Source organism: Vicugna pacos, chromosome 20 (assembly GCF_048564905.1).
Source record: "Vicugna pacos chromosome 20, VicPac4, whole genome shotgun sequence".
Classification (NCBI taxonomy): domain Eukaryota; kingdom Metazoa; phylum Chordata; class Mammalia; order Artiodactyla; family Camelidae; genus Vicugna; species Vicugna pacos.
The window spans coordinates 40,919,265-40,936,513 of NC_133006.1; the positions used below are offsets into that span (position 1 = coordinate 40,919,265).

The 17,249-nt window shown below is 51.1% G+C and overlaps 1 protein-coding gene across 5 annotated transcripts in view; it reads right to left on the reverse strand.

Annotated features, from left to right (window-relative positions):
• Positions 1-17,249, reverse strand: part of FARS2 (phenylalanyl-tRNA synthetase 2, mitochondrial) — a 281,140-nt gene that overhangs the window by 168,740 nt on the left and 95,151 nt on the right. The window lies entirely within an intron of this gene.

Here is a 17,249-nt window from a genome sequence, read left to right on the forward strand (position 1 = left end):
TTTCTTTATGGGACGTAACTCTCTGACAGAGCGTTCGCACCTCCCTTACGAAACCACAGTCATCAGGGGCTGACTGGAGGCAGGGACCAGTGTCCAGCCTGGAGCTGCTCTGGGTCTGACTGGCTCGGCTGCGGGCACTACTCATAACAAGCCGACAGAACACACGTCAGGTCCTAACTCACCTCCAGAGGGACACGCTTATTCACTCTGTAAAGGGATGAGTACACAGCCAGTAACATTACACGAGGTCACCTACTGTTTTCCCACTGTAGGAAAGCCGGGGATGTAGAAATAATCCAATTGTAACAATAATAAGCCTCTACTTGGGTTTAAAGTACACTGAATGGCTTTCGTTTTCTATCAACATAAGATACGCATCGATACAGAAGTTGGTGTGTGGATACAGTGAAAAAGAGTGACATAAAGTCAAAACAGCCAGTAGAAGGCGAATCAGCCTATGACCCAAGAGGTGAAAAGCGAGCACACCAGGCGTCCTTCCTCGGGGTAGGGGCCACACAGACAGCGGGACGTCCACACCGCAGGACACTGGTCCACACAGCACAAAGGCCTGGACTTCGCAGGGACAGACGCAGCAAACCACGTGGGTCTGCAGGGAGTTACGTCCAGTGGAAAACACCAACCCCAAAAGGTTCGATACTGTATGACCCCATTTCTCTAACATTTTAAAAAACAAAATTTTAGAAATGGAGAACGGATTAGTGATGGCTAAGGATGCGGGGCGGCAGAGAAGGTTGGGGGGGATTCGGCTATGGAAGCACAGCGCGAAGGACCCTCGTGGTGATGGAGCTGTTTTGCATCTTGACTTCGGCGGTGAATCTACGAATCTACACAGGATAAAACTGTACAGAACTAAACACACAAACAGATGAATCCAAGTAAAGCGGGAAAGGTGCCTAAGGTCAAAGGATTGTGTCCCTGTCCATAACCTGATATGATGGTACTACAGTTTCGGAAAATGTTACCATCGGGGCAAATGGGATAAAGTGTACACGGGATTTCTCTCTTCTTACAACTGCAAATGAATCTACTATTATTCTGAAAATTTTCAATTACAAAAAAAAACAGCAAGCACAGCTCTACACATTTGTGAAAGGCAACGTCCTGCCCCAGCCCCACCCCCAGTCTGTGGTCATCTGGTAAACCCTTCCTAACCAGGCTGTCTGTGGTTCTGACAGGTCAAGGGAGGCCGCTGGACACTCCTGGCGGGGGATGTCGGTGCCCCACACTGTAACCCCTTCCCCTCTCAGCCTTTACCCAGTCTCCCCTTCCCCTTTCCCATTAACCTACTCGGGTCTCGGCCACCTATTGCCTCTATACCAAGATGCACCATCAGTAACGGTGCGTTTGTAATTTGATCAGCAGGACTGAGTGGCTGCCCACATGAAGACTCTTTTAGGCCTTCCCCCCCATGTAAATCTGAGTGCCCTCGGGGACTCTGCTCTCAGCCCAGCCCCTTCCCCTTTCTGGACATTTCTGGACTCTCAGAACCTGCTGGAGACCAGCACTGGGCAGGAGACAGCCTCCTTTCAGGGTCAGGGCAGCCTGCGGACCGGCAGACAAGGGAGTTCCCCTTGGGTGATCTGCTCACTGGGGAGAATGTGGACGCTGAGGAGAGAGGCATCTCTCAGTGAGTGGAGGCCAGCTGCTCCTTTTCTAGAAATTCCCCAGGAAAGTGTGTGTGAGAGGGGAAGGAAGCCGGCCTGTCTGTGTCCCACAAAGGCCCGGTGACAGGACGCCTTCCCCACCCCAGGGCTCCTGCCTGTCCAGAGAGCAGGGAGCCCCCGAGAGCTGCTGCTGACAGCCAGCGGCCTCGTCCCCCTCAGAGGGACACGGGGCCCTCAGCAAGGTTCTTCCTCTGCAGTTACCTGGTCACACACCGTTAATCCGGAGAGCTGGCGGGCCGAGAGCAAGGACGCTGGACCCCCGCTCGCCCTGGCTGCACCACTGACTGGCTGGGCGACCCTACTTCACACACTCCACGTCCCCACCTGTAAAGTGAGGACGGTCAACAGAACCCACCTCACGCAGCCATCGTGAGGCATCCCTGAGTTCTTACTCAGCCACCAGTCAGAAGGGGCCTGGAGCAAAGGACGGGCCCAGCGGATGCCCGTGACGGTCACCATCACGGTCTGCGGAGACGCAAACCCAGAAAGCAGCCAACAGAATGCTCCACGGGGACCCTTTGCTGTGAGCAGGCAACTCCCGTGAGAGGCGAACAAACCCTCTCCTGCTCGCAGAGGCATCACCGCCGTCGCAGGAGATGTGAACGTGAAACAGTATGTCACACGTCAGAAGGAATATCCCCATGGTCGGCAGACGTTCCAAAGGCTAAAAAAGATAGAAGCTGGATGTGCCCCGGGACAGTGGGACGGGTCCACTCGCCACCCACCTCCCACCTCCACGCTCTGCTAGGAACAGCTCAGAGTTCACTGTGCTGGAGAAATGGGCTCTCTGGAGAGTTGCCGCCGACGGCGGCGTTTCCCTCCCTCCCAGGGAAAACGGGGTGACTCTCCCTGATGGAAGGGGGGGGGACTAGAGAATCTGGCATGTGTCTCCTTGGATCTGGGGGACCCAGAGACTACCCCTCATGCACACCTGAAAAACTCTTAACGGCTGAAGACGGAATGGAAACAGCCGGAGCAGTGAGCGGGAAGACAGGTATGTGCGAGGCACAGGAGAACTGCGGGTGTCCTGCAGCCTGGATGGGCACCCGAGCAGCGAGCAGCTGGCTGCGTGTGAGCCACCTTCGAAAGCACCCCACCCACCAGTGTCCTGTGGTGGATGAGCTGATCTCAGCAGCAAGAGCCTGCAAACACACCACTGAACAGAGAGCCGGGGCGGCACCCACTCATCAGCCAGAGATGACATCACCCAGTCTCTAGGCCTCCAGCCACACGAGTCGGGAATCACGTTAAGGGAGCCACCAAGCACCCCAGGAGAGAAAAGTCAGCAGCAAGGTACTGGGCACTCCCTGAAGTCACCAATGCCAGACCCCAGCTGTACAGCGAAAGAAGCCCTCTGCCGGCCCTTGCCCGCTTCTCTCCTCCCCACCCAACCCTCTTCGCCCCTTGCTCCCTGCTCCCCCATCACCCCTCGTCCAGCTTCCACATCTGTACCCCGTCCGGAGCGAAGGGAGGGGAAAGCTTCAAGTCGGATGGAAGATGGAAGCTTAGCCAGGAGCCTGGACTAGACTGGAAAAGGACCAGGAAAGCTCTGGGAGCTGCTTGAAATTTCACTCTGGATGAGGAAGGGTGATCAGACAGAACCTGCTGAAGGCAGTGGTGTGAAAAATATAACTGTTTTAGAAGTTTACGTCTCCTGAGTCCAGCGCACTGAATGCAGTAGTCATGTTTTACTTTACCCTCCTCCCCTTATCAGTTCTCTCCCCCTCGGTGCTTCCCAATGTCCCACACCTGCTATGCCCACAGGTAACAAAGAAATACTCAGTATTTAAATGGTTTACTCCTGACCCAAATTCGAGTAGCATATAGTGTTAAACCGAATAGAAATGATGGGGAAGAGCACAAGGGAACAGAAGAATGGGGATTAAACGTGAGCAATGTCTCCACTCTTCTTCCCAAGGAATCCAGTGCATTTTTAGCCATGGCGATGGAACAGAAGAGACAAAACAGATGGAGGGGAACTCAGACAGACACTGGAACAGAGTTGGATAAAAATAAGACATCAGCTGGCAAAGCTAAAAACACAAAGCACATGAAACGTCTATAACATAATGTGTCCCTCAGACAGACCAAATCGGCAGAGGTGGCCCAATGAGACAGACTGTCCCTTTCATCAGTGAGGGACAAGTGTGCCAAGTCACACCGAGGCCAGTAAGGACGTCCACGCGGGGGTAAGTGCTACGTGAAAACCAAAGCCTGCTTCCTTCTCAGCGTCTTGGACACGAGCGTCTGTCCCGACCCTCCTTGCAGAACCTGGGGGTCATGTGACCCTGCCCCAGCCAATGGACTCTGAGCAGGCAGGAGCCCCGCCCTCCCAGGGCTGGCCCTTGGGGACCCTCCCGCTCTCTTCCCCTGCTGCGGGGACCTTGGCAGCCACATGTTCCAGAGGTTGTAACGCGGACGGAGGACTCCATGGTGGGCTCTCTCTGCCTGAGAAACATACTCTCACATCTGTCAGCACAGCACGGCCTAGGCTCTCCTAGCTGCTAGTCAGTCCTAACATTCTGACATGATGGCAGGATCGGACTCACTGAAGCACCGCGGAACCTCTGATTGGTACCAAACTCTTGAGATCAATGCCACTTCCCCTTGTCTTGTAAAAACAATTTTGCTAACTCAGCATAAACATCTCACATAAACTCTGGAGGGGATCTGTAGCCAGTCAGCCACTTGTGAACTGTGATCAAGAAAATGATGTTCCTACACTGTGCAAAAGTTCAGAAAGCAAGAATTAAGCTTAAATATAAGACAAAATCCTTGAGAGTCTGAGGAACTAGGCCTGAGAACAGGCCACCCAGAGAGGTCGTGCAATCACGAGTTCTGGAAGCCTCTACAATTAAGACTGGCAATCACCCAGTCCTGCCTGCATCAGAATTTTAGTCAGTTTCTTGCCTTGCCAGAGCTCAGTCTTGGTCAGAATTCCCAGGAGAGCTTTCCCAGCTTTATAATTCTTTGTTTAAGCACGGACTTTCTATTATGGGAAGAAAATAAAGGGGCCTCTGGTGCCAGCAGCTCCTTGGCGGGAGCCACCTGTGGGCGTGTCCACAGCGCAGGGACCACCCGGGGCAGGACGGGAAAGGAGGAGGCCCTGCCTCTTCCGTTAACGGGTACGCAGCCAACTGGCTTCACACGGTCTCCCCACATATTTTGGGCAGCACAAGATCAACCTCTGATGTTGAACACTGCTTCTCAAGTTCAGTGTCAACTGTCAACCGTTTTCTGAGAGCTGGATGTTACTGGACGTTGACGCACAGAAAATTTCCCACCGCCTGCCATCATCTAAACCCAGTCCTTAGGTAAAAGCCAAAAAGAAACCATCGAGATCCTCTCCAAGCCTCCGGGTTCCAGTCATTTCAGAATTTCCATTTTAAAAGTGAAAAAGAGAGAGAGGCAAACAGAATAGAAATACAAAGATAATTACATAGGGAAAGAGAGGGTTTCTAAGAACTCCTAAAAGTAGGCAACAGTTTTTTTTAAAAACCTCCTAAGAACCGGAGCTCGTCTTTGCGGTGATCCCGTCAGGACAGAAGCAGGTCCAGGGCTATCACTCTCCTTGCTAAATAGCACCTGTCGAAAAGTCAGCCTCCCCCGACCTCCCTGGGGGCAGCAGCCACATCCATCACTCAGTGACCCATCAAAACCCAATAGCGCGTTCAAAGCACTCTGACGCGCTAACATACATACCCGTCGATATTTCCTCATTTTCAGTTTTAATAAATTCCTCATGAATTTTAATCAATATTTTACTTCCTTTGGGGGCTGTATTTCTTGGTGTACTTATCCTCCACATGTCACCTCCTCTCAGGAACTCCAAAGATAATTTGAAAAATAGGGCCTCATCATTTTTCACTCATCAAACTGGCAAACACTGCAGTGGGACAATGAGAGATGCTGGCAGGACTGTGGACAAACAGCGAGTGCACACTGCTGCCAGGGGCGTCCGCTGCACCCACGACGTCTTATTTCAGGAGCTGGTGATGTGAACAGCATATCTACTGATTTATTCTCTATACCTTGTAGAATGCTTGAAATTTTTCTTAACAATAATTTTTAAAATGTTCCCTGCAAGGACAGGGACAGAACAGGGCACTTCCTTCACATACTGCCAAACACAAAGAAATAACTGTGCAGGTTTAGTCTAAGAAAGCAAGAGACATAAGTACTTTCCTAGCAAGGCAGCTGTGAACTGGAGGTGGCTGTCCCCAGCAGGAGCCAGAACCTAGACAGGAAGTGTGACTATCTGGACACCAGTTGCAAACACAGCCTCTTCTGAGATGCCTGCATCTGGGCCTTAGAAACCTGAGAGAGACACAGTCTTAAATAATAACCACCACCACCAGTCCAGCAAGATGTTTCATCTCCGAATCGACTTTACAATGCTCAGGCTTCACTAGCCTTGGGTGCAGCAGGGTCCTCAAACACATTCTTCAAATATAATTTGAAATTTTTAGAAATTTGGGGGTTTTGTTTAATTGAAGTATAGTCGATTTATAATGTTGTGTGTGTTAGTTTCAGGTGTACAACAAAGTGATTCAATTGTACACATACATACATATATATTTTCTTTCTTCAGCTTCTTTTCCATTATTATAAGATATTGAATCTAGTTCCTCATTCTTGTTATATGGTAGGTCCTTGTTGTTTATCTATTTTACATATAGTAGTGTATCTGCAAATCCCAAACTCTAATCTTCCTTTCCCCTTTGGTAACCATAGTTTGTTTTTTATGTCTGTGAGTCTATTTCTGGTTTGTAAATAAGTCCGTTTGTATCATTTCTTAAGGTTCTACATATAAGGGATATCATATGACATTTGTCTTTCTCTGACTTACTTCACTTAGTATGATAATCTCTAGGTCCATCCATGTTACTGCAAACGCCATTATTTTTTATGGCTGAGTAGTATTCCATTGTGTATATAGACTACAACTTTATCCATTCATCTGTCGATGGACATTTAGGTTGCTTCCATGTCTTGGCTATTGTAAATAGTGCTAAGAAGACTGGGGTACATGTATCCTTTCAAGTTAGAGTTCCTTCTAGATATATGCCCAGGAGTGGGATTGCTGGATCATATGGTAAGTCTATTTTTAGTTTTCTAAGAAACCTCCATACTGTCCTCCATAATGGCTGCACCAAATTACATTCCATCCAACAATGTAGGAGGGTTCCCTTTTTCCACACCCTCTCCAGTGTTTATTGTTTGTAGACTTTTTAGTGATGGCCATTCTCACTGGTGTGAAGTGGTACCTCATTGTAGTTCTGATCTGCATTTCTCTAATAGTTAGCGGTGTGCATATTTCTGTCTTTGGTCAAAAGAACTGTCATCCACCTCCCTGAACACTACTGACAGAATGGCATTGTGGACAACTGGCCAGGACTATTCGGCAGGAAGACCACAATCTCAGTCACTCCACTTGACGGGGCACAAAACTGAACTTTGAGGAAGTCACGTAGGGTTATGGCTAAGGCTTCTGAGCTTGAATTCTCTCTTCTAATCACATTTACTCAAAGCAACACAAGAAAACTAAGAATAGACAAATCATCCACTTTCTCAACGTAGCTCAGCATTAAGAACACGCCCGGATGCACCCAGTGGAGTAAATGCTGTGATGGCATCAACAGCCACACAACTAAATCTGATAGCACAGTGGGACTCTGACTTTATTTCATTATTTTTTAAAGTTGCACAGGGGACTGGGCTCAGGGCCACAGGGGCTTTAAGAGTATAGGGGAAAAGGATACTTGGCTTACAGAGCAGCTCCTGCATCAGAGACATCTCCTCATTGGGCCTTGTGGGGGGTGTAGGGTCGATGGAGAAATCAATAGAACTGTGTCTGTTCCGCGCCCAAGCCTCACCCAGCAAACAGCATCCCAAATCGTGACCCCTTTCTTCAACCAATCTACACGTTCAAAGCTCTCCCTTCAAAACGCTCCCTGCCCTGCTGCTGCTGTACGCTGCTCCTCGCTCCTGGGCAGGCTTCTGGAAAGGGCAGTCTACACTCACTGCTTCCAACCTTCAGCCCCCATCGCCTCCTCCATACAGTCAAGTTCAGCTGCAGTTTGGCTTCCACACACCAGCCCATTAAGATGACGTTCGCGAACGTGGACAAGGGCCCCATCCAGCAAAGTCAACGCCGCCTCCCAGGGCTGGCCGCCTGTCTGTTCAGGCTGATATAAAAAAATACCAAAAACTAGGTGGTTTATAAACAACAAAAACTCACTTCTCACAGATCTGGAAGCCGGGAAGTGCAAGGTCAAGGCACCGGCACGTTCAGTCTCTGGGGAGGGCCTGCCTCCTGCTGCACAGACGGCCTGTCGTGCACACGCCCCCATGCAGCAGAGGGGGAAGGGAGTTCTCCCGGGCCTCTGCTGGGGCACTAATGCCGCTCGTGAGGGTGCAGCCTAATCGTCTCCCAAAGGCCACGCCCCCTACCTAACACCATCACCTTGGGCACCAGGGTCTCAACACATGGATTTGGAGAAAACAGACACTCCACCCGTGACAGCGCCCTCACAGCAAGTGCGCCGCTTCCGACACGGACGCCCTCCTTCCTGAAGGGCTGCACGTCACCCCACGTGATGGGTGCTTCCTGAGGTTCCGTCGGGACGAGCCCTCGCTCGCACACCCGACGTGGCTGTGCTGGCAAGCTTCCTGCCTCCTCACGGCCAGAGCCCGGGCACCATCTCCTCACAGCTGAGACCAGTTTCCCGTGATGCTTCTCACTGGACGCAGAGCTCTGTACGTTACGCGCTACACCAAGTGTTACCCTGTCGATATTTTATAGGGAAATTTTTACTGTAGAATAATCATTCTTACTTTGTGCAAAAATGGTTCCTTACTACATTGCAAGTGTTAGGTCAGTTCAGGTTAGCTGCAAAACCTAAACGTGCAGCAAAACCGCAAACGTTGACACGGCGACCGCCACAAAGCTCTTCTTCGTTTCAGAAAGTTTTATATTTTACTAGGAATTAGTCTTATTGCTAATGTTTACAAAACTAAAAACGAATTTACTAGGAATTACTAGTTATAAATAGCACATACAAATACAAATTATTATCAAATGATTACCAAAAATCTACATTTCTTGCATGATGCCGACACTCATGTTACTATTAACAGAAATGCTATACTTATACTTTAACACTAATTGTAATAAAAATGAGTGATCCTTTACGGGACCAGTTACGGGCACAGACTTCTACACATTAAGCAGTCAGTTACAGCCCTATTCATTCACGTAGTTTCCTCTGGCCCATCCTTAGATGCTGCCGTTCTCAGGAAACCATCTCTGCCTCGCGTCTTTCTCACCCTACGTTCCTCTAGGTAATTACACGGACTTCCATTGTTTTCGCCACCTGACCATGCTCACGTCTCTTTCTCTCACCCTGACCTCTTGCAAGAATTTCAGATTCATCTACCCGAACACCCTTCAGATGTGTCACAACCAAGCCAGGTCCACATTTCCAAAACTGCATTCACGGTTTCCTCCCCGAGGCACCGTTTGCCTCTCCAACACTGAGAACTCAGTTGGTGGCACAAATGCCCACTGGTCACCTGAGACACCCGAGTCACTCCTGATGCCTGTTCCAAAGCTCTGACTCCCAGTCTCCATAGTTACGGCCACTGCCCTGCAACCCTCGCCTTTGGCCCACTGGATATGGCAACAGCTTTCTGGCCAGACTCCCAGACTCCACTCAAGAGCCTGGCACAGAACCGCACAGAGCTCAGAGCTAACGCACATGCAGACACGACTGTGACTCCGCTGTGCAGAGTTCTCCACTTTAGAGACAGACAGACGAGGCTGCGCGAGAACAGGACTCTCCTTGCCCTGACGCCTGCCCCTCCGCCCCTGCAACATCAGCTCCCGCACACCTTCCTTCATGAGTGATGCTCTGGAACAGCCTCATCCAATGGAAAGCCACACAGGTAGTTTTAAATTTTTCTAGAAGTCACGTTAAAAAAGGGAAAAGAAACAGGTGGAATTAATTATATCAACACACTTTACTTAACCAAAATATCTAAGATGTTCATTTCACCATGTAATCAATATTTTTAAAGAGTATTAATGAGATAGTTGACATTCCTTCATTGAACTAAGTACTTGAAACCTTGTGTGTCACACTTAAACACATCTCAGTTTGAGCGAGCTGCACTCCAATGGCCACCATGCTGGACGGTACAGTGCCGTCACCAAGATGCTTGATGCATTTCCCCATATACCACGCTCTTTTATGCCTTTGTTCTTTTTTCCAAACTTACTCATTTTCACTTTTTGAGACATAGCTCAGATAACCCCTCCTCCTTCCCAAGCTACGCCAACTAGTGTCATGGCCCATTATTCCTTGTGCACACCACCTTCACGGTACTTCCAAAGGGCACGTGAATCCATCTATCTACATGTCTGTCTCCGATCCTAGAACACTTGTCCTCCAGAGCAAAATCCAACCACGTGTACTTATTTTTATATCCCAGGCAGCCTGCAAAATGCTGATACATAGTAGCAACAACTAAGTCTTCGTCAAAATAGAAAGAAATAGAAAGATTCAGAGGAGCGTGTGCACCGTGGAAATCAGGGTTGTCCATACGTTTCAATTCTGGGTTCCTGAGTGAACATTTTATGTCCTTGGTTAACAAAAAGGATGCAAAGACAGACTGCAAACAGAGTGGACTCAGTCCTTTTACAGATTCTCTTTCAGTGCGGAGCCTGCTTATGAAAACATCACACCTGTGGGACCGATCACATGAGCAGAATAACATTTAAATGTTGAGGTTACGAGGGATCACAGCGTGATCCAGTTAATTTGCACACGAGGAGGAAACAGGTGAAAGAACCTGCGTGGTGAATGCAAACTCACACAAGTAGCTCCCGCAGAACCAGCACCGCGACCACGTACCCAGGCCCCTGAAGTTTTCCATCCTACGCTCAGCACGTCTGGCTGTGTCAACTGTTCACGTTAACCAAAATTTGACATTAAAATGTATTTAAAATCAGACAAAACTTGTACAACTGAAAATGGAGTTGTGTGTTATCATTGCTGTCAATTCCTCCTAAGATGGCGGGGCAGAGAACGCAGCACTCGGCGAACATCCCTTGTGCTGCTGCTCCTGGTCCCGCTACAGGTCACGGGGCCATGGGACTAGTTCCAGCCAGCGGGGCATGCGTGCAGGTGGCACGTGGCACCTCCGGGGTGAGGCATTTAAGACGGGATGTGCCACCTCGGTACTCCTCTCCCTGACCCTGGAACCAGCACGGGGACGGTACTGTCGCAGGCTGGAAGGGGCCTGCTGTGCCGAGTCACCGCATGGAGGGGTCGGCCCCCACGAGAGTAAGAAACCGACTCTGCTTGTGCTGAATCATGGGGATTCTGAGGTTGTATTTCAGGGGCCGCAAGCTCATGCTTAATTACCCAGAACAATAACTGACGGAAAACTAAATTACACGCCTAAGAACCTGTACCTGGAAATCCAGTACTGTGGCAAACGTAATGAATATTACTGGAAATCACTAAATATAAATCTGCTTTAAAGTATTTTCTGCTACTATTTTTATTTTCAAATGATATAATAAATGATCCATTAAATTTAAGATGTATCAGGTGTAAAGTATGGTTAAGGACATAAAAGCATCCACGTAGAGAACACAGAGGATAAACCGAATGGTGAGTCAGGATTTCAGCACCGATCACTTTTTCCAAACCTGGCGCTATCCTCATGAAACGGCTACCGCAGTCAGGGTCTCCGCCTGAGACCAGGACCTGGGGCTTCCTTCGCACACGGGAGTCACCGATGAGGAATTCCTACTGACAAATGTCCCCTGGAACTTTAAGGAGGCTTTGGGGGAGAATTAATAATGTGCAGTTTGAGCCTCCTGACTGTACATACAGGGATGTCAGTGGAAGACTGTATCGAAACTTTTGGAAAGAGTTCAGAATTGGCAACAGCTTTACAGAAAACACTCTCCGCCAGGAAGAGCTGCTCACAGCAACACCTGGTTATTCTGCAAACTGAAAGCACAATCACCTCGTGTTTCAGCCAGGACAGTTTCGGCCAGTTGTAGGGTGAACTCCCTGAATGTCTGAATTTTAAATTCATGCAGAAAAACTTTCAGACCATTAGAACAGGTTTTCACAGATGTTTAGATTTTAAAGTGCTACCAATCCTTTCTAAATAATGGACTGAACTAGGTCGTTCCCAATTACTATCACGGACTCACCACGCGAGCCCGGCTTCCTCATCTCCGAGACCGTCAGGATTTGCGTCTGTTCAATGCTCCTCTGAAGTATATTTCCTTCCATTAAAAAATGTGTACTTTGCTGGAAAGAATTTCCTTACAATTCACACAAGTTGTTTTAACTAGATGGTTGGCAGGTTACTTGCGCTGCACGGAAGAATTTGGCTGAACGTTTGTGACTGCAAGACACAGAATTCTCAGAAGTCAGAACACACCCGGGACACTCCCAGATCCACTGCAGCTTACGTCTTTCCCTACCCCTGATTTTCATTTTCATCTTTATTCTTTCCTATTTCTCTGTGTGATGTGTTTTCCTGTGCGCAGCCTCGCGCCTGAAACACGGGAGAAGAGAGACAACCACACGAAGGGGTAAAATACCACATCTGACCTGGCAACAGATTTTTAAAAACCAAAATTACACCACATAGAATCATTTCTTCTTGATTCTCAGAGCTGGTAATGGTCTATAAAGCCTTCCCGGCCCGGGGACCTGGAGGGACCCTCACTGGGGCCTAAGTGGCCGCTGAGACAGACCGGTGCCACCCAACTGCTTCACAAGCGGGAGCTACCGTGACAGTCGCCACCATTCTCCTCGCTTCATTCGCAACCCACCGCCTCCCGGGCAGACCAGAGGCGCTCGCAGGGAAGGCGGGAGTCGGGGGCGGGGCGGGGGGAGCTGAGACGCCACCCCGAATGGAGCTCCAGAGTCACACGCAAACATAGCGTCCCACTCCCGCGCGTCTGCCACCGTGGGTGAAATGCCATCCCTGCAGGGAGGCCTTCTATGGCCGTCCAGTTCCTCCACAAAACTCCACATTGTCCTCTTTGTTTTATTCAGGTGTTCACTCAAAATGTGCGCATGGAGCCCTGACTTTGTGCCAGGCACTGCTCTAGGTAATATGAACACGACATGAACAAGATTCTGCTCCTCTGCCCAGAGCTCCAAACCTCACCATGACCTCACTGGTCACCCAGGTGCTCCGACTCCGTCCTGACTGCTCCCTCCCTCCCTCTCCACATCCGAGGAGCCACCAAGGCTGGCTGCTGGGGTGCTCTCCGGAATCTAGCTTCTCTCCATCCCAACGCCTGCCGCCTGGTGCAGCAGCCTGTCCTGTCACTCAGGAACAACTCCCACAGCCTCCGGTCCCCACCCTCTCCGACCCGACACATGCCTCCAACTGTAGCTCCTGGAATGCAAGTGGCACCACGATGCTCTCTTGCGGCAAACCTGTCTGGGGTCCCCGTCGCGTCTGATGACTCGACACTGGTGATGGCCCTTGGTTCTGTCTCCTCTCCGGTGTACCCTACATATCTGCCACACTGAGCTACATGCAATTTCGCACCTGTGTCCTCCTCTTTCATGCCCACCAAGGAGACCCAACATGGTCCCTGGCACCTGCCACATGCTTAATACATATGTGTTGATTAAAAGACTGAACAAATGAAGGTGATCATATTTGCACACTTCCCAAGCCTTCTGCTTGAAGGTCCTTCATCTGCAACTGTCAGTATCTTCAGCACGTTTGCATCCCAGATGCCCAGCACAGCATCTGTGACCTAGGAAACGCTAGATGTCATCTGCAGAATAAACGGAGGGACACACGACTGCTGGACAAATCACCTACCTAAGCTTAGGACGCAGCGTGGAATGAAGCGAGTCCAGAGCAAGGGTTCCTCCTTCATGAGAAGCCAGTGCCTTTGCTGGTGTCCCTCAGGGACGCGAGTGTGCAGGCCTTGAGAAGGGGGTGAGAACAACCTTCCAGCGACGCCAGGGAGGAGACATGCCCTTCCTGTCTCCTCGTGCCATGAAGGTAGCACCCGTAACGGAAGCAGAGGGGCCCGGGAGTCGGGGCACCAGAAGGAGATTTTGGCCCTAGCTCTGCCTCCCGCCCGCCGTGCGACCTGCACCCAGCTGGATGGGAGGCCAGCCCACCCCCACGGGCCTCCTAGTCACGTAAGCACGCGAAAGCCCTGTTTCTGCTCTGGTCGGGTTTCTGACTCTTGAGACTAAGAGTGCTGACTGATAGCGCATTTGCAGTGTCCCTGGTGGCGGCATTACTGTGTGGGTCCGCCAAAAGCTGCCACAGATAAAGCACATTGGATGACAGCAAAGCACTTGGCTGAAGTCTCTGAAGACGCCCCACGAAAGAGAGCAGGGCTGCACCGTTCACTGAGAGGGATCTGAAACTTGCTGAACCAACACGCAGAAGGCTCTGATGCGCCAACACGCAGGCACGGGGAGCGGTCCCCCGTGTCGCCTGCAAGCCTGACACCGCCCCCTTCTCTACCTGGGGCTCTCAGCAGGCGGCGGAGGAACGAAAGGCGCGCTCACCAGACGTCTACGTCTCTCAAGGCTGGAAGACACAGTTAACACAACAGAGGTCCGAGTCGAGCTGCGGCAGCCTAAAGGCGGGTGAGTTTGACAAGGAAGACAGAGAAAAGGCCCACGAAGGGCCCAGGTCTGCGAAGTGACCCTGAGCCTCAGTTTTCCCCCCAGTACGTCTGGAGACACTACCTAGCCTAGAAAATGAGCCTCTCCCGTTTTTCCTTTCTGGTTTCTATGGCTGGTAATTACGTTTCTTGTCTATTTGTGCATTTTTATTCTACTTTGTAGAGAAGGTATTATTTCTTAATTGTAACTGTTCTTTGAGCCATTTGGGAAAGCTGCCCATTTGTGATTAATTAGCTTTCTGACTGTTTTGTTTGAGAGCCTTGAGGCCTTAAGGCATATGCACCTGAAAATTAAACTTTATTAACATTGACACAATGAAATTAAAATGATTTTATGTAGCTTCATGATTTATATGTATGTAGAAAGTTATTTAAATGTAATTTATAGGTTTTTTTTTCCTCAGCAGCCCAACTGCCTCATTCTCGTCATTTTCCTTGGCAAGAAAATCCCAAGGTTTCTTAACCCCCCTCCCGTGCAGACAAACTGCATCTCGGCTTCCACTGTTCTTCCTGGTTATCGTTCCCATCCCTCTGCTTTTCCCCTTCTTTCCCGGCTTTGACCAGCGAGTCCAGCCAGTGCGGGGCGGGCACGGGGAACATTTCCACCTTCGTGAAGCGCCCCCAGTGTGTCCTCAGCGTGAACGGCCCCGCCAGTCCTCTCCGAGCTCAGCGCCAGGGGCAGGGACAACTGGGGCTCAGCCCCTCCTGCCCCCACCAGCCCTGATGAGCAGCGGGAGCAGGAGAACTCATGTCGGAGTCCCTGAAAAAGCCCTGCACAGAAGGAGGGGTTCCTGGACCTTCGCCTGGCCATCAACAGACGGCAGCTCATTGATCGCCTGGATATTTGTTCTGTGAGTTCAGCCTCCCTGGCAGTGAATCCCCACAAGGACACGGGGATGGTGGCGGGACTTGGGACCAGAGTTCAGAACCGCTCAGCCCCACAAGGTCAGGCTCGTGGCTCTGTCCCATCGTCTACGCACCCAGGGACTCACTCAGCAAACCTGGGTGACGTCCGGGCTCTCTCCCCAGCATGGGGATCACAAAGATGAGGAAGGCACAGGCTTGATGCTCCAACAGCTCAGATTCTTCCGTTCTCCCCACAAACATGACGAAGTGCAGAGCTCTGTACCCACTGCTTTGGGGCGACTGAGACCCTCAACACGAGGGGGAAAGCAGGCTGCTGCTGCGGCCACAGACAGGTTCAGAGCGAGTGCACGTGGGTGTGAGCAGGAGGGGCCGCTCTGGCGCCACGGCCGTGCGAGGGGTGCACACGAGGAAGCTGGCGGGCCGGTGTCACGCGGGGAGGGGGAAGGGACCAAGCGTGACCCCCCCCCCCGGGTAACACCTAACACAGCTGCCCTCACGGAAAACAGAGCAGTAAAACTTTCACCCTTCAGATAACCATCGAATCACCAAATTTAAAAAAAAAATGGAAATGAGGCAAAAATCTTTGCCTAAAAAGGAAAGAGAAAAATCAACCCACCCACCCACCCTCTGCCTCCCCTCTCATCCCCCGCAGTCACCGCTGCTCCCGGCCGTCTCCCCAGGAGACAGCCCCTGGGGTCCGTGGCCCCGCTCGGGCAGGCCTCGCAAACTGTAAAGTGAAGGTTAGAGTCAACACCTCCAGACAGAGCTCTGTTACATCAGAAAACAAAATCAGGAGACAGAACGTATTTTGAGTGAAAGGAAAGTAAACCAGAAACCTGCGTGTGTACAGACACCCAGGGAAGCAGACACATGCTCTGGGCTGGAGCACACAGACCCCGCCTTGTGGGCGGTGCTGTCCCCAGTAACCTGCTTTCAGGAAACCTGCAGCCGCCACCCACGTAAAGGCCCCGCCCACCTCCTCCTGCCCCACTGCCTTCCAGCCCCGCCCACCTCCTCCTGCCCCACTGCCTTCCAGCCCCGAGCCAGGCTTGGCTCCCCGCCCTCTGACACGTCCTTCTCGCACTCACCGGCACCTCCCTGGAGAGTCGGTCCCTCGCAAGTTACCAGGACCCCTCTCCTTATCCGGAGGAACGCACCTTCCTGGCCCCTGCGCCCCGGGGCTGGCCCTCGCTTCCTGAGCTCCACGTGGACTGCACACACCTGGGCGGGGCTTGCTCTGCCGCCGTCAGTCCGTTTTGCCAACACGCTTGCTGAAACTGCTCTGTGACATTTTCATCAGCTGCGTAGCGTCAGCTAGGAACCGTTTATCAGGCAGAGGCCCCGCGGAAGCAGGGGTCAACCTGGAGCAGAACTGGGCAATGCTGGCCGTTTAGCGTCTCAGAAGAATGTGTCCATCACCATTTTGTTTGTGTGAAATGAAATCTCGGTCAGGAGGTAACCAGTCTATTCCAGTGCCTATTTCTCCTCCTAGGGCTTGAACTGTTTTATGTTCTTTCTTTTTCGGCCCTCTGTCACGGGCTGGCAAACTGTGGCTCTTGGGCCAGATCTAGCCACGCCCACTCCTGTCCTGTCCGAGCTGCTCTCCCACGACAGTGACAGTACAGGGTGGTGACAGGGACCAGCTGGAAACCGGCCCACAGAGATGAAAGTATTTACCGTCTGGCCCTTTACAGAAAAGGTTAGCTGGCTCCTACCTGACAGGTATCACTAAATTCTGCCATTTTTTCCTTCAATTTCTCATTATCGAATTTCTCAATTTAATTATACCCCCGCACTTCCACTGATGGCTCCACCGATCTTCTGACCCCCACTGAATCCTCTCAAACCCACACCCAGGGATTCACGTGCTTTCTGTCACCAAAGCCAGCTTCCTAATTCCTCGTTCCAGGCCCCCAGGTCAGGCGTGCCCCTCGCTCCCAGGCCCCCTGGGCTGGTGCGCTCCCCGCTGCTCACACGCCCGGGCATTCTGCTCA